The following is a 24,372-nucleotide window of genomic DNA, read 5'->3' as shown; positions in this document are numbered from 1 at the left end:
GTAGGATCGGCAGTCGGCTTTTTTAACAAAGGGCTGACTATGGCATGTTTCCATAAAGCAGGAAGTGAGGCCTGTTCCATGGAGGCATTAAGTATATCTGTGATAGGCGTCAGGGTGGAGTCCTCCAGTTGGCTCATGATACTGATGGGAATGGGGTCGCGAGGGGAACCCGATTTGATGGATTTTAAAAGTTTCCTCAGTTGATCTGGTGTAATGGGAGGCCAGGCATCGAGATGACAATTTCCTTTAGAGGTTAGGGGAGTGTCATCTTGGTTATGGGAGTTAGTGCTGTTTTTATTAATATTGGAGACAATTTTCTCAATTTTTTAAGTGAGAAAGGACGCCAGATCCTGACACTGCTGGGTGTTGAGTGGGGCCGCCTCCGCTCTAGAATTTTCTCCAGCCAATTACTTCACAGTGTTAAAAAGCGTCTGGACTTTGTTTACAGCAGTATTTATGGTGGTAGTCACATAGTTTGCCTTGGCTTTCATACATGCCGAATGATAGCTGTTTCTGGCCTTTCGGTAGATCTCTTTTTGTTGCAGTTCGTATTTCTTACGCCACTGCCTCTCTAGGTTCTTACAGGAAGATTTTTCTTTCTTGAGGGCCTCTGTAAACCAAGGGGCCGGGGGACGATGTACTTTCCCTTTACAGCGGGATAATGGCAGACTGGCGTTCACTGCGTCGTTTAGCCATGTCTGTATAGCATCAGATATATTTTCCATATCACCATCAAGGCATGGATGATCTTTATTCAATGCACTATTGAGGTTATCTAAATTTAAGTTTTTCCAATTTCTCCTAAAAGAGTCCGAATGTGTAACGGATGGGCGTTTGATGGGTTTAAGAGAAATAGAGAAGAGTATGAGAAAATGGTCTGACCAGCAAATGGGAGTGGTGTTCATCCTTGATAATTCTTTCATGTTTGAGATGATAGGATTGAGCAGATGTCCCGCTTTATGGGTAGGGCCCTTATTACGTAATGTCATGTCTAGAGCCATGAGGTCATCTATAAGATTTTTACAGATCTTGTTATTGTCGTCGTCCAGATGGAGATTCAAGTCCCCGAGTACTGTAAAATTTTGAGCTTTTAAATGGTGAGGTTTTCTGACCAAGTAGGGTTATTAACTGGTGGTCGATAAATAAGTAGGCCAGAGAAGGTGAAATTAGGGCTGAGGGTGATTTTAAAAGATGCCGCTTCACAATTAGGAATGTCTGCAGGTTCGAAATGGCATACAAAATCCCTTTTGTAGATAATAGCGATGCCCCCTCCTATTTGGCCAATACGATCCCTCCTTACAATAGCATAGCTCTGGGGGAGTGCCGTGGCCACATCAGGGCCTGCACTATCATGAAGCCAGGTTTCTGTGAGAAATATTGCACTGGGCTTCTCTTCCAATAGGAGGTGGAAAATATCTAGTTTATGTTGGGGTAAAGAACAGCAATTTACCAGGTAAAATGTAAAAATACTAGAACACTCTTCCTGCCGTGGGATTTTATGGGAGGGGTCGTGAGAAGTATCCGGGTACGGCTGGTGATTTGACAGAGTGATGGAGCACTCAGGGCACGTTTGTTTACCAGCACAAGATGGGTTCAGTGTTATACAATTGACATGTCTAGCGGGGCGAAGCACTCTAAGAGACTCCCCTGATAGCGTCATACCTGCGAAATAGGAGAGGCAGAGTAGTGTGCCCTATGTCCCGGCCTGGCCCGGACGGGCACAGACGGGCTGACTCTGGCTGGACTCCGGCGAAGACGAGGCGCGACCGCTAAAACGCGTCCGCTATCGCGGAGAACAACTGTTTCCTTTTATGGCGGAGACTAGCACGCTGTCCCACACTAAGATGGCCGCCACAGGAATCCCTGATGCTCGGTGCCTTGCCCTAACTCGGCAGGTATCGAGCGAGTGAGAAATCAATGAAGAGTGTGGGTCAGCGTCAATATAGCTGTGCGCTAGTAAGTGAATTTTTAAAAAACGAGGTAGTTTTAAAACGAAGGTGCAATACACAGAACAATTCAATTTTAAAATGGCAAAGTTCAAACTAGTACATCTAGAACTGATCTCAATATGAAGCTGTGCAGCAGCGTAACAAGCTGCTCGTGTCACTTGCTGAATGATAGACTTTTCAAATATTGTATGTTTATTGATTGTTCTTTTTGTTGTTTTTTTTTGTTTTTTTTTATTTAAGTACCAACATGTAGGTACCAATGCAGAGTCTAAAATTTAATATACACTGTCTCCTTTGTAGATATCTTGCATGTTGTTACAGAAGGTATTGTGGTATATGGAATTCATACAATAGTCTGCCAGGAAAGCAGAAACAATATGGAGGCAGGAGATGATAAAGAGATGTTAAATACACATTGGAGATAATATAGTTGGAGAAAGGAAGTAACTATGAGCAAACTTACTATGTAACACAAAAAAGTTGCACAGTATATTTTAAGTCTCACTTTATATTATATCTTTTTGGGTACTATTTCATAATTTTCATATAAAAAAGAATAATGTCTCAAACAATTCTAACTTTTTAAATTTAAATTTATTGTTGTGATTTTTCGAAATCTAAAAGAATTTGCAACATTAATTCATCTGGTATGTCCTCCTTTTCACTCCATTAATCAATTTCTTCAACACATTTAATTAAGTCTTGGTCTACAATGTCATCCAAAAAGTCTATTTCTTCTTTGTCTTCCTTAGGATTGTTTTCCATATTAATTTGAAATGAAATATTATTTTCATTTTGTTGTGCTTCCATTTTCTTGCTGTAAATTGCATAACAAATAAATATATCAGTAGAGATATTTCACTGTTGGGTTTAAGTTCAGACAGGTACTTGTGAGTTTTTAACAGTGAACTTATCTTTGGGCACTGTATGGTTTCAGGCAGGAAGTAGAACTATTAAAAAGTGCCTGTGATGTAGCCTTAGTAAATTCATAATTATACCACAGAAGCCTAACTCAATCAATAATTTAAATAATTAAGCCTTTCTCAATGTCAAACTCTTACAGAGGGACAGTATATAACTATCTGATAACGTTTTCCCAAATTAACTTAAAGTGCATAACATAGTTCTCCTTTCAAATTAACAACTTACCTTCTTCAAAGTAGTTGAAGTTTTCTGTCAAATTCTTTTCCAAATGTACCTTAGGTAGTGTTAGTCAAAATGGCTGTGTTTCCCTCTCATTTTTCATATATATTCATGTACTTAACCAATCAAATGTCAGCACATAAAAGTACAAAATGTAAGTAACATTTTAATTGGTTGAAAATTCAAACAGTTTCATATGTGTTTTTGTCATGTAATTTACCTCAGGATATTTAGACAGGGTTACAGCCCAAATGGCTCAATGGAATACCACCAAATTTGGGTAAATGGTAGGGACTGCTATGTAGTAGGGCCTATTCTATATTTGATGAAAGTGTCTCCAGTGTTTTTTCGGTAAATTACTTTCCCACCTTTTTTTAGGGAGCGCTTACCGGTGCGCGCCCCGCTACGCGCACCGGCAGCGTTACAGGAGTCCTCCATTTTGTGTTTCGGTACAATTGAGACACAAGATGGAGGACAAACAACGTTGGGAATGGGTAGAAGGGGGCACAGTAGACACTTCCTGACCCTCTAGGTTTTCTGAGGGGGGCTTAGGACGCTCATATATGCAAAAAATAAAAATAAAAATTTAAAAATTTCGCGGGGGGAGCGCCCGGTACGCGCACCGGTAAGCGTACCGGGGAGCGTACTCTGGTGAAAAATAGTGAAAAAAGTTAGAAAAAGATAAACGTTTTGAATGATCAGAGGTAGGGTAGCTCTGAAAAGAGCTTTTGGGTTCTGTGGCTGATTTAGGCACCTACAAGTAGGTTCCAATGCACAGTCTTAAATTCAGGAGGAATATTCTGTTCCCCTCATCTGAGAAGTGCACACCATCTCCTCTGTAGATGTCTTGCATGTTGTAACACAAGTTGTTGTTGTATATTGAACCCATTCCAAAGTCTCTCATGTAAGCAGAAACAGATTTATTCACATGTTTCCGTGCTTTCTCAAATTGTGGACAAAATTGGTTGGACCAGTTCCATTTCTGTCTTTGGCATATATTGGAATATACCAAGGCAGTTTGTGGAAAAAGTGTCATCAATTGATGAAAGGTGTCCTTTAAAAGCATTTCCAGACCAACCCCAGTCATAGTGCCCAAATCATTTCCACCACAGTGCACTATTAAGAGGTCAGGGTTTGGCAGATGCAAAAAGGTTTTCACCAATTGTATCAATTGATGACATCTCGAACCTCTCTGGCCAATCCACTTGATTTCCTCATTTGATTAATCAAGGTTGTGATAATTTCTGCTTGATGCATACCTTTAAGCCCAGTGGATGTAGCTATGTCCAATAATCCATACAGAATACATGATGTGAGAAGGTTCAGGTGCAGTCAGATGAAGTGTGGGAATGAAATGGCAGTTGGAACAGTAGGAGTTTACAAAAAGAAAATTGTGGAGTTTCCCTGCTGTTGAATCACAAGCAATGATTGGTGGATTCAGATAGTTGAAAACTGAAAGTTAGGGTGCATGGTTGTGTTGTGTGAAAGAAGCAATTTGAAAAAAAAGTCACTAAAAGCAATAATGCCCTGGATAAGCTGGTGTATTGAGAGGTCAAACATCCTTGCTGACTTAATTTGCAACATTGTAGAATAAACTTTTGAACCTGAGAGTTCAGTTAGGAGGGTCGTTGCTATGGTAACAGATAGAAAGGTCTGAGAGGGGGAAGGGTGTTGGTTTGAAAATAGTGAGGGAAGACTTTTGATTGGTTGAAATAAAGCATATGTGTGTAAAGTTAGACATTTTCTATGCCAGTCTTAGTTTCAGTGTATTGAGTGCACACCTTTTTCTCTGCTAAAGAAAAATTGGTGTGTGTGTCTGACACTGTTTTCAATCTCCCAAAGCATTTGTAAAGGTAAGTAATGATTTATTTAATTTAGATAGAGACTTGTTTGCTCTATGGAGAATATTTGGAAGCAGATAGTGAAGTTTCAGTAGTGAAATTGATTCCTTGTACATAGGATCTTTGCTGTGTTTCTAAAATGTTATTCAAAAAACGATTTTGGGGGCAAATCAATGGTATTTTCATTTGGCCCTTATTTTTGATTGCCTTGTGCAGCCGGTGCATCACTTTAAACATGGGAAATAAGTGACGCGCTGGTGGCGCAAGGCCTTAATAAATAAGGCCCTGAGTTTGTTTGCTGTTGGTTTGTGTCTTGCTTTTTGATAATGCTTGCTATGAACATTTGCAAGATAGTGGATTTGTATTTTGGGAAACAGTGAGGTTTCAAAAGTGATATTGAGTGGTTGTACATAGGTTCTGCGCAGTGTTTCTTAAATGTTATTCAAAAAACGATTCTGGGTGTAAATCAATGGTATTTTCATTTGGCCCTTATTTATGATTTCCTTGTGCAGCTGGTGCATCACTTTAAACATGGGAAATAAGTGACGCTCTGGTGGCGCAAGGCCTTCATAAATAAGGCCCTGAGTTTGTTTGGTGTTGGTTTGTGTCTTGCTTTTTGATAATGCCTGCTATCAACATTTGCAAGATAGTGGATTTGTATTTTGGGAAACAGTGAGGTTTCAAAAGTGATATTGAGTGGTTGTACATAGGTTCTGCGCAGTGTTTCTTAAATGTTATTCAAAAAACGATTTTGGGTGCAAATCAATGGTATTTTCATTCGGCCCTTATTTATGATTGACTTGTGCAGCCGGTGCATCACTTTAAACATGGGAAATAAGTGACGCTCTTGTGGCGCAAGGCCTTCATAAATAAGGCCCTGAGTTTGTTTGCTGTTGGTTTGTTTTTTGCTTTTTGATAATGCTTGATATCAACATTTGCAAGATAGAGGATTTGTATTTTGGGAAACAGTGAGGTTTCAAAAGTGATATTGAGTGGTTGTACATAGGTTTTGCGCATTGTTTCTTAAATGTTATTCAAAAAACGATTTTGGGTGCAATTCAATAGTATTTTCATTTGGCCCTTATTTATGATTGCCTTGTGCAGCCGGTGCATCACTTTAAACATGGGAAATAAGTGACCCTCTGGTGGCGCAAGGCCTTCATAAATAAGTCCCTGAGTTTGTTTGCTGTTGGTTTGTGTCTTGCTTTTTGATAATGCTTGCTATGAACATTTGCAAGATAGTGGATTTGTATTTTGAGAAACAGTGAGGTTTCAAAAGTGATATTGAGTAGTTATACATAGGTTCTGCGCAGTGTTTCTTAAATGTTATTCAAAAACCGATTTTGGGTGCAAATCAATGGTATTTTCATTTGGCCCTTATTTATGATTGCCTTGTGCAGCCGGTGCATCACTTTAAACATGGGAAATAAGTGACGCTCTTGTGGCGCAAGGCCTTCATAAATAAGGCCCTGAGTTTGTTTGCTGTTGGTTTGTTTTTTGCTCTTTGATAATGCTTGATATCAACATTTGCAAGATATAGGATTTGTATTTTGGGAAACAGTGAGGTTTCAAAAGTGATATTGAGTGGTTGTACATAGGTTCTGCGCAGTGTTTCTTAAATGTTATTCAAAAAACGATTTTGGGTGCAAATCAATGGTATTTTCATTTGGCCCTTATTTATGATTGCCTTGTGCAGCCGGTGCATCACTTTAAACTTGGGAAATAAGTGACGCTCTGGTGGCGCAAGGCCTTCATAAATAAGGCCCTGAGTTTGTTTGGTGTTGGTTTGTGTCTTGCTTTTTGATAATGCTTGCAATCAACATTTGCAAGATAGTGGATTTGTATTTTGGGAAACAGTGAGGTTTCAAAAGTGATATTGAGTGGTTGTACATAGGTTCTGCGCAGTGTTTCTTAAATGGTTTTCAAAAAACGATTCTGGGTGCAAATCAATGGTATTTTCATTTAGCCCTTATTTATGATTTCCTTGTGCAGCCGGTGCATCACTTTGAACATGGGAAATAAGTGACGCTCTGGTGGCGCAAGGCCTTCATAAATAAGGCCCTGAGTTTGTTTGGTGTTGGTTTGTGTCTTGCTTTTTGATAATGCTTGCTATCAACATTTGCAAGATAGTGGATTTGTATTTTGGGAAACAGTGAGGTTTCAAAAGTGATATTGAGTGGTTGTACATAGGTTCTGCGCAGTGTTTCTTAAATGTTAGTATGTACCAGAGTGTTCTAAAGAACAACTAGAGCGCTAACAGTCTTACTTATAAAGTGAGACTTTTAGTTAGGAATTAGCATTAAAAAAAACTTTTAAATTCACTGAAAAATCCATAGGCTTCACAACAGTTATAGTTAGGAATTAGCATTTAAAAAACCTATGAAATTCAGTGAAAAAACCATAGGTTTCACACCAGTTATAGTTAGGAATTAGCATTTAAAAAACCTATCAAATTCACTGAAAAAACCATAGGTTTCACACCAGTTATAGTTACCTGGAAATTTTACTGACATAAAACCATCGAAATTCCCACGTTATAGTTAGTTGGACTCACTATAACTTGCGTGTGTAATGCACTGCTGATTACATCACATATTACATCACTCATGACATGGTCAGTGACATCACTCATGACATCACTGATGACACCATCCAGTGAATGTGTGTCTTTCTGAAAAATAAATATGTTTTATATATGTATTTGTAAAGGTCGATGGAAGAATACATTTTTAAATAAGTGTCTAAATGGATGTTTTTAAAAAAAATGATTGGTTAACTGGCTTATTAAGTTTATCTTAGTGAATTCATATATTAGCGAGTAATGTTTAAATATTTAAATATATGTATCAGTGTTTCACTTTGTGTATAAGTGGTTGCATGGGTTGGTGAGTAGCTACATGTGTGTGTATATGGGTTATTAGATGTTTTTTTGAGTATCAGTATGAGTGTCTGTATGGCTTGGTGGGGGTATTACTTAGCAAAAAAATGCATCAATGACTGACTCACTGTATGTGTTTTGAAGACAGCATATGTGCAGGACTGTATGGGTGGAAAAGTAGGTATATGTGTGTGTTAGTGAGTGAATGACTGTCTCACTAGTGTCTTTATCAGTAACTACATATGTTTTAATCTAGTATATGTGAGTATTGATGTATATAAGTGAGTATATGTGAGAGTGAGAGATTGTAGGAGTTCCTGTTTAAATAAGTATGTGTTTCTATAAGTGATTGTTTAAGAGAGTAAGTATGTGTAAGTTTCCTTCGAAGTAAGGTGGTAGTGTGTGTATAGCTGTATATGCAAATACAAGGATGTTCAATAGTTTATTTGCATGTGTGAGTATGTGTGTGAGTAACTTTTGGATGACTGTCGGTGTGTAACAGGATGTATAGGTGTATCACTACATATGATAAGTGAGTATATGTATGAGTGACTATATAGAACTGTTGGTGAACTAGTGGATGTGTATATAAATGGTGGAATTACTGAATTGGTTGTTGTAACTGGTATGGGTATCTCCTTTTTTTGAAAATTTTAGTTTCTATTTTTGAATATGTGTTTCAAGGGTTACAGTGAAAGGAGTTTATTAAGAGAAAAGAACAACAGTGGAAGGTTCCCAAGTTGTCAGCACCTAGTCAAGGATTCTCCAGAAAATTTATTTCTTTCAGGCCCACCCCCTAGTACCCGGGGCAGTCTGTGTGCACACTCCAGAACACCCACTGTTACAGTGTAGGTTCAAAACATGAACTACGAGTATATTGAGAACTATTTTGTATATTGTCTTTTTGTAACAGCCCTGAAGAAGTCCCTTGAGGACCAAACGCGTCGGCTGTAGACCCTGTGTATAGCTTTTTCAACTGAATTGAATAAAGAAACCTCAAGAATACAAGAAACAGTTGCTGTGATCATTACTGTTTTACCTTAATAGAGATAACAGTTTTTAAGAACGTTCAAGTGGTGCACCGTGACCTTTTTCTCAAATTACAGTGAAAGGAGGTCTGTCACTCTGTCACAAGGATTTGTCATCAGTGATGTCATGAGTGATGTAACTGACCATGTCATGAGTGATGTAATATGTGATGTCATCAGCAGTGCATTACACGCGCAAGTTATAGTGAGTCCAACTAACTATAACGTGGGAATTTCAATGGTTTTATGTCAGTAAAATTTCCAGGTAACTATAACTGGTGTGAAACCTATGGTTTTTTCAGTGAATATAAATATATATATATAAATATATATATATATATATATATATATATATATATATATATATATTACCTACTGGCGATAGCCAGTAGGTATATATAGTTAGGATTTTTTCTCTATGGGACTTTTGAAAATTCTATGCCTAATAACTTTGGCGTTTGTGGACGGAATCGGCTGAAATTTTCAGGAAAATGGCACATTTTGTTTCTGAGCAGCTCCTGGAAATTTGGGGGGAGTTCGTCAAGGGGGGGCTGAGAAAAAAGGGGGGTCCCAAAACGCGATTTTCCCATGTTAATTTCCATAGGGCGGTTGGACTCACTTTTAGCCCGAACGGCTGAATGGATTTACACGAAACTTGGCAAAATTGTAGGGACTGTTAGCCCGATGTGCCTTTGCTAGGTCTCAATATATGTGCTTCAGTGGATTTTGAGAAATTAACGTTTAAATCAAGATATATATCTGTAACAGCGCTCCGGGCAGCGATCCGGTTCGCGAACTTTTCGCGTATCGGAACTTTGCGATGCGAAGCTGATTGGCTCTCCGGTGTCTGTCAACATTCTAAACAGTCCGTAGCGGCCGCCATCTTGTCTCTCGGTAGGATCGAGAGACAAGAGGAGGCCAAAACAAAGGGGGAAATGTAGGAAAGGGGGCAATGTAGACCCCTTCTGACCCCCTAGGATTGATGAGGGGGATATTATAGAGCCACGCGGGGCAAAAAAAAAAAATCCGATTTTTTCGCCGTAAAGACGCGTCTTGGTTCGCGAACCGGGCAGCTAACCGGGCAGCTAACCGGGCAGCTAACCGGCAGCGTAACGTGAGTCGGAGGAGTAGCTGATTGGCTGTCAACATTGTAAACAGTCCGGAGCGGCTGCCATCTTGTCTCTCGAGAGACAAGATGTGGTGAAAAACGAAGGGGGAAATGAAGGAAAGGGGGCAAGGTAGACCCCTCCTGACCCCCTAGGATTGATGAGGGGGATATTATAGAGCCACGCGGGGCAAAAAAAAAAAATCCGATTTTTTCGCCGTAAAGACGCGTCTTGGTTCGCGAACCGGGCAGCTAACCGGGCAGCTAACCGGGCAGCTAACCGGCAGCGTAACGTGAGTCGGAGGAGTAGCTGATTGGCTGTCAACATTGTAAACAGTCCGGAGCGGCTGCCATCTTGTCTCTCGAGAGACAAGATGTGGTGAAAAACGAAGGGGGAAATGAAGGAAAGGGGGCAAGGTAGACCCCTCCTGACCCCCTAGGATTGATGAGGGGGATATTATAGAGCCACGCGGGGCAAAAAAAAAAAAATCGATTTTTTTTCGCCGTAGAGACGCGTCTTGGTACGCGAACCGGGCAGCTAACCGGGCAGCTAACCGGGCAGCTAACCGGGCAGCTAACCAGGCAGCTAACCGGCAGCTAAGCTAAAAAAAAAAAAAAAAAAGATTCGATTTTTTCGCCGTAGAGACGCGTCTTGGTACGCGAACCGGGCAGCTAACCGGGCAGCTAACCAGGCAGCTAACCGGCAGCTAACCGGGCAGCTATATCTGTAACAGCGCTCCGGGTAGCGCTCCGGTTCGCGAACTTTTCGCGTATCGGAACTTTGCGAAGCGGAGCTGATTGGCTCTCCGGTGTCTGTCAACATTCTAAACAGTCCAGAGCGGTAGGGATTGTTTGTTTGATGTGCCTTTGCAAGGCCTCAAGATATGTGCATGTGTGGATTTTGTCTAATTAAGGTTAAAAAAATATATATATCTGTAAGCGTGCTCCGGCGCGCTTACGTTACGGGTTTGGTTTGCGCTGCAGAGGCGACGCGTCATGAGGCGTCTCACGTGGCTACGTGATACGTCACGTAATAAAGAGTATATTTTACAGCTACAGATATTAGCTTTTAAAAAACCAATGAAATTCAATGAAAAAACCACAGGTTATAGACTATATATAGTTAGGAATTAGCATTTACAAAACCTTGAAAATTCACTGAAAAAACCATAGGTTATAGACCATATATAGTTAGGAATTAGCATTTACAAAACCTTATTTTACTCGCACAAAACCATTGAAATTCCATATATAGTTAGTTGCACTAACTATATATCGCGCACCCGCAATCCACTGCTGATGATGTCACATATTACATCATTCATGACATGGTCAGTGACATCACTGATGACATCACTGATGACATCTCAAATGACATCACTGATGACATCACTGATGACAACATCCAGTGACTGTATGTTTCTGTAAAGTTAAAATATGTCTTATATTTTGAAGAATGAGTGGATGTATAAGTGTCTGGATGAAGGATTTAGTAGGTGCATGACTGACTGATTGAGTGAGTGATTAAATGTGTCTCACTGAGTGCATGGGTTAGTGACTAAACTGTTTTAATTTGTGCATCATTATATCTGTTGTTCTACAAACTGCTGCATATGTTGATCAGTAGCTATATGAGTAACTGTATGGGTTGATTGGTTGTCCAAGTATTTGTATGGGAAACTGAGTGTGTGTGTATGGGTGGCTGGAAGGTGTGTGACTCTGTACATAGATGTGTGAGTAGTTGATTCACTATATGTATAGATTCAAAAGTGCATGTGCAAACAGCTGTATGGGCGGTTGACTGTGCATGAGTGTATTAGTGAGTGAATGGATATCTCAGTGCTACATGTCAAAATAAGTACATATGTAAAACACAGTACATGTGAGAGTTGACATCTATAAATAACTGTGCATAAGAGCCAGTGAATGTGTGAGTGGCTGTATGGATCATTGTGAACATGTATCAGAGATTGTATAAGAGAGTAAAGTAAATATGTGTTAGTATATGTTTGAATAAGTAAGGTGTGTATAACTGTATAGTTGAGAAAATGGAGGTGTGATTGATTTTTGGCATAACTGACTAGGTGTGTGAGTAACTCCATGGATGAGTGACAGTCTGTGACTGTCTGTTTACACTGATTGTATCTAAGGTTATATTAGAGTCTGAAGAGGTTCATGGTATTATCACATGAATGATATCATCAGTGATGTTATCAGTCATGTCAAATGAGATGTTTTCAGTGATGTCATCAGTGATGTCATTTGAGATGTCATCAGTGATGTCATCAGTGATGTCACTGACCATGTCATGAATGATGTAATATGTGACATCATCAGCAGTGGATTGCGGGTGCGCGATATATAGTTAGTGCAACTAACTATATATGGAATTTCAATGGTTTTGTGCGAGTAAAATAAGGTTTTGTAAATGCTAATTCCTAACTATATATGGTCTATAACCTATGGTTTTTTCAGTGAATTTTCAAGGTTTTGTAAATGCTAATTCCTAACTATATATAGTCTATAACCTGTGGTTTTTTCATTGAATATATATATATATTCACTGAAAAAACCATAGGTTATAGACCATATATAGTTAGGGATTAGCATTTACAAAACCTTATTTTACTCGCACAAAACCATTGAAATTCGCATATATAGTTAGTTGCACTAACTATATATCGCGCACCCGCAATCCACTGCTGATCATGTCACATATTACATCATTCATGACATGGTCAGTGACATCACTGATGACATCACTGATGACATCTCAAATGACATCACTGATGACATCACTGATGACATCTCAAATGACATCACCGATGACATCACTGATGACATCTCAAATGACATCACTGATGACATCTCAAATGTCATCACTGATGACATCTCAAATGACATCACTGATGACATCTCAAATGACATCACTGATGACATCACTGATGACATCTCATTTGACATTACTGATCACATCACTGATGACATCATTCATGTGATTATACGATGAACCTCTTCAGACTCTAATATAACCTTAGATACAATCAGTTTAAACAGACACTCACAGACTGTCACTTATCCATGGAGTTACTCACACACCTAGTCAGTCATGCAAAGAATCAATCACACCTCCATTTTCTCAACTATACAGTTATACACACCTTACTTATTCAAACATATACTAACACATATTTACTCTCTTATACAATCCCTGATACATGTTCACAATGATCCATACAGCCACTCACACATTCACTGGCTCTTATGCACAGTTATTTATATATGTCAACTCTCACATGTACTGTGTTTTACATATGTACTTACTTTGACATGTAGCACTGAGAAATCCATTCACTCACCAATACACTCATGCAGACAGTCAACCGCCCATACAGCTGTTTCCACATGCACTTTTGAACCCATACATATAGTGAATCAACTACTCACACATCTATGCACAGAGTCACACACCTCCCAGCCACCCACACACACACTCAATCTTCCATACAAATACTTGGGCAACCAATCAATAACCCATATAGTTACTCATATAGCTACTGATCAACACATGCAGCAGTTTACAGAACAACAGACATAATGATGCACAAATTAAGACAGTTTAGTCACTAACCCATGCACTCAGTGAGACACATTAAATCACTCACTCATACAGTCAGTCATGCACCTACTAAATCCTTCATCCAGACACTTATATATCCACTCATTCTTCAATATGTAAGACATATTTTAACTTTACAGAAACATACAGTCACTGGGTGTTGTCATCAGTGATGTCATCAGTGTTGTCATTTGAGATGTCATCAGTGATGTCATCAGTGATGTCACTGACCATGTCATGAATGATGTAATATGTGACATGATCAGCAGTGGATTGCGGGTGCGCGATATATAGTTAGTGCAACTAACTATATATGCGAATTTCAATGGTTTTGTGCGAGTAAAATAAGGTTTTGTAAATGCTAATCCCTAACTATATATGGTCTATAACCTATGGTTTTTTCAGTGAATTTTCAAGGTTTTGTAAATGCTAATCCCTAACTATATATGGTCTATAACCTATGGTTTTTTCAGTGAATTTCAATGGTTTTTTAATAGCAAATATCAAAAGCTGTAAAATGTATTCTTATTCTAATTCAAAAATATATTTTTTATATTTTTGTATTATATTTTTTTAATTTAATTTATATTATAATTTAAATTATTTTTTATTGTTTCGCTACCGGTACGCGAACCGGTAAACGTTCCGTTAGTGGAAGTACCGCGTTAGAAAGCCACATCGTGATGCGTCGCGTAATCGCAACGTATCGCGTTACTGCGTAATGCGCCTTATGACGCGCCGCGTTAGCGCACCCGGAAGCGCTCTGGAACGCGAACCAAGGCGCGAAACGCAGAGCCCCGGAAACGATCCGAGGCGCGGCGCAGAGCGCGTAACGTAAAGATAACAGGTCATGTGACTAGTTTATAAAACTTTTCATTGGTTCATTTTACTTTTAGTTTCCTAATGATGGAACGCTTGATCATATGACGTAAAATTAACACTTTTCATTGGTTTAGAACATTTTTTTTCCCAAATGATGAAAGTCCCGCCTTTTTTCCTCACTCTGACTTTCATTTTTATGAGAGAAAGACCTGTTTCTGCTTGTTCAGTCATGGCATCTGTAGTAGCTGCAGCTGGTGGACCCCCACCACCACCACCACCTCCAAGGAAGAGAGGACCATCTCCTCAGGTCATCCTCCAACAAGAGGACGAAGAAGAGGAAGAAGAGGAACAGGAGCAAGGGACAAGGAGGTTTTTAAAAGAACAGCCAAGGAGGTCCCATATAAAAGAAAATTTTATTTGGCAATTTTTTTCATTTCCTCCACATCAAAAAAAAGTAAATGCCCGGCACGTTACCTGCCTCATCTGCCACGATGTACTCTCCAGAGGAACCGAAAAAAATATAGTTATGGTAATTATACCATGCATCGCCATATGGAGAGGTGGCACCCGATTAATTACAGTGCTGCCCAAATACGAGATTTGGTGGATAACCCCCAACCTGCCAGTACATCCACCAATGAAGTGGCAGTGACGGAATCAGAGGCAAGGGAAACGGTCCCAAATCTTCAGAAGAACTTTGGACAAATGAAAATGGCATGTTTAACTTGCGGCAAATTAATTTCCTGTGGAGAGAGGAGTGTAACTCTAATCAATAGAGCTTATGAACATCATCAATGTACAAAACGTCCCAGAAACTAAATTTTCTTTTTTTTTTGTTGCTCCTGTTGAGCCCTTTCTAATGAATCATTTTTGTCCCCCCCCAAAAAAAACACAAAAAAAATATAAAACAACAAAAATAATAAAAAAAAGTTCTTTTCAGAACTACCTTCCCTTTATGAAAAATTGCAAGAATGTTTAGCACTCTAGCAACCTCTATTTCTTTTGATTTGCTTCCCGGTTCGCACGCCGTACGCGAACCGGAAGCGAACTAAAACATTTTTTTTTCTTAAAAAGACGAGTAAGTAAACAGAGAGTAATGTTAAAAGAAAGACAAATAGAGGGAGTAACACACAGTTACTGTTGAAAGAGGGACTGAGAAAAGGAGTGAAAAGAGTAGTATAAATAAGTAATAGAAAAAGAAATGAGGGAAGTAGCAAAGGCAGGAAACTAAGGGTTAAAGAAATGAAGCAGTGGAACTAATAAAAGTTAAATGTGATAGAGATGAGATAGAGATGAGTAAAGAGTACTAAACACTTACCTTATAATTGTCATCAACATAGTCAATTGTCATTTTTATACTTTTAATCTGTGTAAGAAAGAACAAAAAAAATTTAATTAATAGAAGGTAGTTAAAAAAGAGTGAGCATGAGACAAGATGAATACATATTATAAATCACAATTCAAAGTAGAAAATTAATGATACATATTAAATGGTTTATTTTTGCTGTTGTCAGAATATATCAAATTTCACTGAAAACAGTGAGTTGAAGGTATTCATCATATAACAGCGGGAAAAAAAAACACAATCAAAATGATTGTGTTTAAAAAACCCAAATAATATAACTAATCAGAAATCAGAACTCCTCAAAAGTAACTTACTTTCTATGACGTCAAAGGATGTCCTATGAACAGCTTATACTCTGTTGTGCTGTTATTATTTTCTGCCCGCCACTTTCTGAAAGATAAACTCCATCGTTTTATGCTGATAACAGAAATTTACACAACCTCAATTTACAAAATGTGGAAATCAAATGGATTGGCCGAAGAGGATTGAAATGTCACCAATTGATACCATTGGTGAAAACCTTTTTACATTTGCCAAACCCTGACCTCATAATAGTGCACTGTGGAGGAAATGATTTGGGCACTTTGACTGGGGTAGGTCTGGAAATGCTCTTAAAAGACACCTTTGAGCAATTGATGACACTTTTTCCTCAAACTGCCTTGGTATATTCCAATATATGCCAAAGACAAAAATGGAGGTGGTCCAATCAATTTTGTCCACAAATTGAGAAATCGAGGAAGCATGTAAATAAGTCTGTTTCAGCTTACATGAGAGACCATGGAATGGGCTCCATTAACAACAATAACTTGCGTTATTACATGCAAGATATCTACAGAGAAGATGGCGTGCACTTCTCAGATGAGGGGAACAGAGTTTTCATACAAAATTTAAGACTGTGTATTGGTACCTACTTATAAGTACCTAGAACTTACACAGAACCCAAAAGCTCTTTTCAGAGCTACCTTAACTTTAATTACTCTTTTGAAATTTCGAATGTACCTTTTTTCACTAATTTTCACTTATGTTCGCTTCCCGGTTCGCTACCCGGTTCGCGTACCGGCAGCTAACAGCGCGAAAAATTCAAAAAAAATTTTCAACATATATGAGCCTCCTCAGCCACCCTCAGAAAACCTAGGGGGTCAGGATACGTCTAAAGTGCCCCCTTCTACCCATTCTGAACATTATTTACCCTCCATCTTGTATCTCAATTCTACCGAAACACAAAATGGAGGACTCCCGTAACGCTGCAGGTTCGCATACCGGGACACACACTGACAAGCACTCGCTCAAAAAAGGTGGGAAAGTAATTTACAAAAAAAACACAGAAGACACTTTCACCAATTAAACATTAGCTCATACTACATACCAAGCCCTACCATTTTCACAAATTTGGTTGGAATTCCATTTAGCCATTTAGCATGTAGAACTCTCTAAATTCCCTGAGGTAAATTACTTCACAAAACACATTTGAAGTGTTGAATTGACAATCAATTAAAATGTTACTTTTAATTTCTACTATTATATCATGACATTTGATTGGTTATGTACCTGAATATATATAAAGAAAGAGAGAGAAACACAGCCATTTTGACTACTACTTCTTGAAGTACATATCAAGTACATTTCAACTGATAACTTAAAGTTCTATTTGAAAGGTAAGATGTTATTTTAAAAACTGAAGTATGTTCTGTACTGTCAGCTAATTAGGAAAAAAAATTCTGATAGTTATATACTATCCCTCTGTAATACTTATAGAATAAAATAGACTTCTCTGTTTTAGTTATGGATGGAGTTAGACTTGTCTTGTATAATTAAGAATTGACTTAGAGTTCATTTCATAAATTTTTTCATATTTCTACTTCCAGTTTGATACCATACACTGCCCAACGAAAAAATCACTGTTTAAAAAACCAAACTACCTGTCTGTACTTAAACCCAACAGTGCCCTATCTGTACTGATATATTTTTTTTAAATTCATTTTACAGCATACAAAATGGAAGGAGAGCAGAAAAATAACATAGAAATTGCAGAATGCAACCAAGACAAAGAAAATGATTCAGAATTCTTTGATCAATCAATGGACATAGAACTTCTGCAATGTGTTGAAGCTGTAGATTTGTTAATTGAAAATGAGTCAAAATCTGACCAAGAATTATTAGAAGTTCTTTTTAATTTTGAAAATAAATCAGAATAATAAATTTATATATAATAATTCAAAAATAGTTTGAGACATTATTCGTTTTTATATGTATTTTTAAAACTAGTAGCAAATTGATTTTAATGTAAAATCAGACTTTAAATATACCGTGCAACTTTAAGTTTGCTCATAGTTACTTCCTTTCTTCCACTATATCATCTCCAATGTGTATTTAACATCTCTTTATCATCTCCTGCCTCCATGGTGTTTCTGCTTTCCTGACAGACTACGCTATGAATTCCATATACCTCAAAAACTTCTGAAACAACCTGCAAGATATCTACAAAGGAAACAATGTATTTTTATTTTTAGACTCTGCATTGGTACCTACATGTTGGTACGTAAATAATAAAAAAAAAAAAAAACAACAAAACGAACAATCAATAAACATACAATATTTTAAAACTCTATCATTCTTGTTTCCTTATAGTACGCTCCCCGGACCGCTTTCCGGTGCGCCTACCGGGCGTACCCCACGCAAAAAAAACGATTTTTCTTTTTTTTTTTTGCCCCACGGGGCCCTTTTAAAGCCTCCACATCAAACCTAGGGTGTCAGGGAGGATCTACTATGCCCCCTTATGGTCATTTGCCCCTTTGTTTTGGCCTCCTCTTGTCTCTCGATCCTACCGAGAGACAAGATGGCGGCCGCTCCGGACTGTATAGAATGTTGACAGACACAGGAGAGCCAATCAGCTTCGCTTCGCAAAGTTCCGTTACGCGAAAAGTACGCGAACCGGAGCGCTACCCGGAGCGCTGTCACAGATATATCTGTTTTTTAAAATGTTAATTTCTCAAAATCCACTGGAGCACATATATTGAGACCCAGCAAAGGCACATCGGGCTAACAGTCCCTACAATTTTGCCAAGTTTCGTGCAAATCCATTCAGCCGTTCGAGCTAAAAGTGAGGCCAAACGCCCTATGGAAAAATGAATGGGAAAAACGCATTTTGGGACCCCCTTTTTTCTCGGCCCCCCCTTGACAAAACCCCCCAAACTTTCAGGGGCTGCTCAGAAACAAAATGTGCAATTTTCCTGTAAATTTCAGCCGATTCCGTCCACAAACGCCAAAGTTATTAGCCATAGAATTTTCAAAAGTCCCATAGAGAAAAAATCCTAACTATATATACCTACTGGCGACCGCCAGTAGGTAATATATATATATATATATATATATATATATGAACACAAAGTTTGTAGCTGTTCCCAAGCCTCTGATTCGGCGGGCTCACGGCTGGGGTAGCCACCCCCAAAATTTTCACACGTACAATCCGGCGCAATCCTTGCCAGGTTGAACAAAAGGAATCACACAGGAGCCGTGGCCTCTATTTCAGTGCAGATTTATTGCAGACACAAACGTCCTACGCGTTTCGGAGTGGAACACTCCTTCGTCACGGGCAAACTTTGTGCATTTCATCTTTGTTAATAAAGTAAATCAACATGTCACGTGATACAATTAACATAAACAAAATACTATTTCATATTATAAATCATATGAGTATTTCAAGTTTTTTAGGTTTTGTAAGGTTTTTTGTAAAGGGAAGGTGAATGACTAACATATCTTGAACATTGTTTTACATGTATACAAATTCATTGTTTACGAGTAGCGCGTTCGAGTAACACACATTAACTTGCCATATATTTACTCCAATTGTTAAATCCAAAATGAAATAATAATGTTCAAAATTCTGGACGACACAGGGATGGTAAAATGAATTACCGCATACATTAATTAATGTCGGCCGTCCTGGGATTTGAACCCGTCATGTTTAAAAGTAAAACAGTGGTGTCTTAACCCACAGTGCTACGGGCGTATCTTATCATTCCACCCAAAAAGGTGCAGCTTGTGCTAGGCTTGCTTTGTCAGTGCTTCAAATAAAATGAAACATACAGCCTATATAATCAGACTGGATTCGTGCTACAATAATCATAAACGGGGCGTTTATGATTATTGTAGCACAAATCCAGTCTGATTATATAGGCTGTATGTTTCATTTTATTTGAAGCACTGACAAAGCAAGCCTAGCACAAGCTGCACCTTTTTGGGTGGAATGATAAGATACGCCCGTAGCACTGTGGGTTAAGACACCACTGTTTTACTTTTAAACATGACGGGTTCAAATCCCAGGACGGCCGACATTAATTAATTTATGCGGTAATTCATTTTACCATCCCTGTGTCGTCCAGAATTATGAACATTATTATTTCATTTTGGATTTAACAATTGGAGTAAATATATGGCAAGTTAATGTGTGTTACTCGAACGCGCTACTCGTAAACAATGAATTTGTATACATGTAAAACAATGTTCAAGATATGCTAGTCATTCACCTTCCCTTTACAAAAAACCTTACAAAACCTAAAAAACTTGAAATACTCATATGATTTATAATATGAAATAGTATTTTGTTATTGTTAATTGTATCACGTGACATGTTGATTTACTTTATTAACAAAGATGAAATGCACAAAGTTTGCCCGTGACGAAGGAGTGTTCCACTCCGAAACGCGTAGGACGTTTGTGTCTGCAATAAATCTGCACTGAAATAGAGGCCACGGCTCCTGTGTGATTCCTTTTGTTCAACCTGGGAAGGATTGCGCCGGATTGTACGTGTGAAAATATATATATATATATATATATATATATGAACAAAGTCTGTCAGACGCAGGCAGCGCCTCCAGCTCTTGTATCAACCAGATAAATGACGATGAGTCTAACCCAAAATCGGTGCCAAAACAAAGGTGCTTTATTTGTGCATAATTCTGCTCAGCATGCCGCCATGACGCGTTTCGACTGTCTCCACAGTCTTGATCACATGATGTGATTGCTATGTCACGAGTGGGGTATAAATAGTAAACACAGAGGGTGGACCAATAGATTACACCCTCCACATGTAATGGGTTATTTACATGGAAACAAACGAAAGACTAAGGATAACTGTATTTCCCTTAATCTGAATGATAAAACTCATAGTGAGTAACAACCATACATACTTTTCGATGTTGGTATAGTGAATATGTGCAATATATCGCAATGGTCATATATAAATATATATAAATAAATATAAATATGAATATATAGCATTATAAAACAATGATAAAACTCATAGTGAGTAACGACCATGCATATTTATAAAAAATAAAAAAATTATATAATAAATATGTGCAATATATCGCGATGGTCCTGTGTATATACATATACGTGGATATACATATATAACATCATCACATCTTGTATAAATAGAATTATATAAAAGATCATATATTTCTTTATATAAATATACCCATATGATTAATTGATCCCAAATGGGGAAGGAATAAACTGCTTATGCAAAAGATTTTATATTTACATGTAAACTTAATTTCCATATACATCACTCGATTGACAAAGGGCAGTTGTTGCTATGTAGTGCAAATTATATAAAAAGTGCAAAGTGCTAAAATTAGACGAATTACATTTTTAACAATACATGTTAATACTAAAAGAGAGGAGCCCCTCCCTTTTCTGTGTTTGGATTCATAACGGCAGTACTTGATTCAGTTAAAACCAAATGAATGTGTGCGTTAGATGGAATCCTTCTGGGTTATGTATTTCTCAGCTGCCATGGGAATAATATTACGAAATCCTATAAATGATAAAGTATATTTGTGTTTATAAATTTATAGGCAAGTATATAGATCCTCGCTGGCATTAAGACCCCCAGGGCTACGACTATCTAATTCTTTTTTTTTTTTAACAGTTCTTTATTGGGATTTTAACATTTTATCCCCCCACCCTCCAATACAGGCAAATAGTTTTATAAATATATACATAGTCCGAGATACGCATATTTTGAACATGTAAACTATATTTATATATATATATATATATTTTTTCCCCCTTTTTTCTTCCCCTTCATTTCTTAAACCGAACATAGCGAGTAATTATTTTGGACCAGATAAACAAGACAATTAATAATCACAGTAATACATTAGATAAACAATTTAAGCCGTCTATCATAGACCATCCATCCAATGAGTTAATGGGTACCACATTTTTAAACCCCTCTTTTTTTTTTAAACCTTTCCTGCCATAAATTGCTTTCTCCAGACTATAAGTCGAGAGTAGTCGAGCCCGCCACTGTTGAAAGGATGGTGGAACCTTATCTAACCACCCAGATGTTAGGCAAATTCGAAACACAGCCATAGAAACAAACAAAAAACCCTTTATGTTATCCGGATGGTTCTCGTTATCTAGCCCCAGAATTATTTCTGCAGTTGTAATTTCTATTTTAGTCTCCATTACTTCAGAGAGAAAGATAGATATCTCTCTTCTAATAGCGCATAATGCCCCACAAGTGGCAAACATATGGATTAAGTCTACGTCTGGCATCAAACATCTGGGGCAGAAGGTCCCTTTACCGGTGCTCCATTTAGCTAGTTGATAAGGAGTATGATATAATGAAAAAAAGGTTTTATAAAATTGAGCATATAACTTTGAGGACATTAATAGCGATTGGGACATTTGAAATGAATTCTGTATAGTTAAACTTGATAGCCCAAGTTTCCCCTGCCATTTTAGTATATTTTTATCCATATCATCCGGAACTCCAGTCATTAGATTATTATATAGTACCCCAATTTTAACATTACTACATTGTACAACTATTTCTATTAAGTCATTTTCAAGCATAGCCATACCTCCTCCCCCCTTTTTCATGATAAAATCCCTCACCTGTAGATATTTTAAAAAGTCCCTATGTTCCAGGCCATATTTATTTTTTAGAGATTCAAATGACATAAAGCCAGCTGGCTCATAAAGACAGCCGACTTGTACTATACGAAGTCTAATCCACTGTGTCATACATGAATCCGAGAAAATCTCTGGGAGATTTTGATTAGTTATAAAAGTTGTGTAGTACGAAAATCGGCCTAGCCCTAAATGTTTACGAATCTGGTTCTAGGCAGCGTAAATTCCCTATAAAGTTTTAAACCGCACTTTCTTAAAGTGGCAGTCATACGTCAGTCGCCAAAAATGTGCGCCTGCAAAACTACCCAGAATAAGTTCCTGAGGCGATGGGACTGATCTCTCTGTAGTATCCTCACGGTTAATCTTAAGCAATAAATTACTATATTTAAGAATTGTTGCCCACCAGTAAATTTTTAAGTTGGGGAGTGCCAGGCCACCTCTATCTATCGGTAGGGTAATAAATTTATTAGCCCTACGAGTTTTCCCATAGTTCCAAATAAAGTGGGAGAAAATTCTATCAATTTCCTTAAATAATAATGGTTCAAAATTCAAACAAATAGTGCGGAAAAACTACACAAATTTGGAAAGATATAAAATTTTTATTACATTACACCTTCCTATGATTGTTAGATGTAAATTATGTAATTTTTTTAAGCCGTTTTCGGTTTGTTTGATTAGGGGACCATTTTAAATTTAACCAAGTTATTTAGATTAGCAGTGAGATTGACACCCAAATATATTGCTTTGTCCGTTACTCTATCATCCACAAAATTACATTTATTATTGATTATAATTTGGGTTTTAGATTGGTTTAGTTTATACCCCGAGATTTCCCCAAATTTACTTGCCTCTTTTTCCATTTCCTCCACAGATTTATTCGGATCGGCTGTCACGATAGCAATATCATCAGCATACGGTAAAGACTTACTATCACCATTAGATGTCTTTATGGGAGTTATAGATGTATTTTCTTCCAGTCTGTGGATGAACAGATCAATAAAAATGACAAATAACAGCGGGGGGGACGGACAACCCTGCCTTGTACCTCTTGTTACTTCAATTGAAGCGGAATTTTCACCATTAATCGAGACCACGGTTTTTGGGTTGACATACATCTTACGTACCGCGTTGATAAATACCTCCCCAATCCTACTCTTTGACATGGCGGTCCATAAATAATCCCAGGAGACCCTATCAAAAGCTTTTTCGGCATCTAAGAGAATTAATGCCATAGGGTCTCCTGTTACTTCCGCCATGTCAAAGACTGTGATCACCCTCTGAATATGATCTGTGGTGGATCTACCGGGAACAAATCCATGCTGCCTGACGGAGATTATTTTATGGATAACCAGGGCTAGTCGAGTAGCTAATAATTTGGAGTAAATTTTTGCATCATTATTTATCAAGGTAATAGGACGGTAAGCCCCTAGTTCAGTCGGATCTTTGACTTTTTTTGGAAAGACGATAATTTTGGCCTTGTTCCAAGATTCCGGTGCATGCCCCCCTGAAATACCTGTATTATAAGTTTGGTCATAATTTCTTTTAATTGCTTATGAAATTTAGTGTAGAATTCTGTTGGAATTCTGTCTAAACCCGTAGCTTTACCAGCGGGTAGGCTATTGATAGACAGAAGGATTTCAATCCAACATGGTATTCCTTCAATTTTTTCTTTGTCAGTCTTAGGTAATTGAATCCCTGTGCCATGGTCCAAATGTTCA

General features: G+C 37.9%; 1 protein-coding gene across 4 annotated transcripts in view; it reads left to right on the top strand.

The window, feature by feature from the left end:
* Positions 1-24,372, top strand: part of LOC147708009 (N-acetylglucosamine transporter UNC93A-like) — a 534,754-nt gene that overhangs the window by 116,674 nt on the left and 393,708 nt on the right. The window contains exon 2 of one of the 4 annotated variants that reach the window (XM_086926818.1): positions 23,526-23,570. The exons of the other annotated variants lie outside the window; for them this stretch is intronic. The gene's annotated coding sequence lies outside the window, so the exon portion shown is untranslated. The remainder of the gene's footprint in view (positions 1-23,525; positions 23,571-24,372) is intronic. 4 annotated transcript variants of the gene reach the window in all.

This window comes from Lissotriton vulgaris, chromosome 6 (genome assembly GCF_964263255.1).
Source record: "Lissotriton vulgaris chromosome 6, aLisVul1.2, whole genome shotgun sequence".
In the NCBI taxonomy this organism is placed as follows: domain Eukaryota; kingdom Metazoa; phylum Chordata; class Amphibia; order Caudata; family Salamandridae; genus Lissotriton; species Lissotriton vulgaris.
Note: the sequence above shows the minus strand (reverse complement) of the source record. Positions and strands in the feature narration are given on the sequence as shown.